Below are 1,831 nucleotides of genomic sequence, written 5' to 3'. Positions count from 1 at the left end.
AACATTGTCTTCTCATGTTGTGATTTAATGATGGTGAATTCAATGTTCATGCTGCCGTAGAGCATGGCCCAAAGATCAAATATCCTCTGAACTAAGCAATCAAGTATCATGTGCAAAAAGGCTGTATCTGGACTACCCAAGCCAATTGGATACCACATCCTTGTTCCTTCAAAGAGGTTCCTATTAGTACTGAGTAAACTTATTATCTTGCCCAGAGGACAGTAGAGCCTGGGAACCAAATGAAGAGCGATGACCCTCAAGAGCTCCTTGGGTGATCCTGAAGTACTATACTAGTTCTGAGAGAAGTTTCTAATAGACCTGTCAAGATATTGAATCCTTTATCCTCAGGCTGGTCCTCTTGTCTTAGAGCTTGGTGGNTCCCACTATCTAGTGAAAGAAACAGAGAAGTTGTCTCTTGGTCAGTATCTTATATTTACATCACTCCACGCAGTTGAGGTTCTTCTCAAAGCAACACCAAAATTCTGGGTGTTCAAAGCAAGGGTCAAAGTCCTACTCTTTGACTATCCTGGAGTCTAGTTTGAAAAACCCACTGTCATCACTTCTGTTAACATCTTGACAGATGAAGACCCACAGAAGCTCATCAATAATTGTATGAGGAAACAAACAGGAAGAAACAGATCGGTCTAGACATATTGGACACCCCCACATCCCATGAAAGATTCTGAGGGAATGTTCTACATGGATGGGAACACCTCAATTAAACATGGAACCAGGTACACAGGGGCTTTGGGAGATATTGCAGCTGAAATTATTTGGCCCCAAGATATATAGACCAAGTCTATGGTGAAAGAAAACACCTGTCATCACTTACCAGGAATGTCACTATGCTTTACTTAATAAATATGTGGATATTATGTTCTATGGAGAAGGAGGGCTCATCACTGCTGGAAGAAAGAAAATTAAAAACAAAGAGGAATTCTTGGCTCTCCTGGAAACTCTTTGAATTCCTCCATGATACTCTTGGTTTCAAGGCAAAGCACATCAACTTAATGACCCCCTTGAGGTCACAAGTAATCAGGTCACAGAGTTGGCATGCCAAAAATTGTTTGAAGAACAGTGGAAGATGGGCGTGGTTGGCACATGCCTTTAATCCCAGCAATTGGGAGGCAGATGCAGGCAGATTTCTAAGTTTGAGGCCAGAGTGGTCCACAGAGTGAGTTCCAGGACAGCCAGGCGATACAGAGAAATTCTGTCTGGAAACAAACCAATTAAAAAACAAACAAACAAAAAACAGTGGAATCTACTGACATTCTGGTGACATACTGTGACCCACTGCCTCCTGAGAATCCATAGTATAAACAAGGGGAAATAAGGGATGTAAAAATATCTAAAGCATAGCTGAAACCAAAGATTGGTGGTTGACACTTGAGGGAAGAATCACACTGCCAGGAAATACTGGTAAGTTTCTGGAAACAAACCTTCACCAGACTACCTGACTGGCATACACACTACTTTCTAAGTTGCTCATAACAAGGTATGGTATAACTGGACTTAACAGCATGGCTCAATTCCTCCAAGCAATATGTCAGCTTAATAGTAAAATACATGTAAAGACAGATACTTCTGCCAGAATTGGGAACATATGAGGGGCCAAACAATGGTCAATTGTGGGAAACTGACTTCACTGATGTGTGTCCTGATGGGGGAGAGTAAGAATCCGTGGGGTTTTTTGTTTTGTTTTGTTTTGTTTTGTTTTGTTTTATTTTTTGGTTTTTTTTGTTTGTTTTTTACTGAATCCTTCTACTTTTATCCACTAGTCTGAAACTTCTAAAAGAGTAGCTGAAAAGCTCTTCAAGGTACCTGACCAACA

Source organism: Mus caroli, chromosome 14, assembly GCF_900094665.2.
Source record: "Mus caroli chromosome 14, CAROLI_EIJ_v1.1, whole genome shotgun sequence".
Classification (NCBI taxonomy): domain Eukaryota; kingdom Metazoa; phylum Chordata; class Mammalia; order Rodentia; family Muridae; genus Mus; species Mus caroli.
This window is presented reverse-complemented; position numbering follows the sequence as displayed.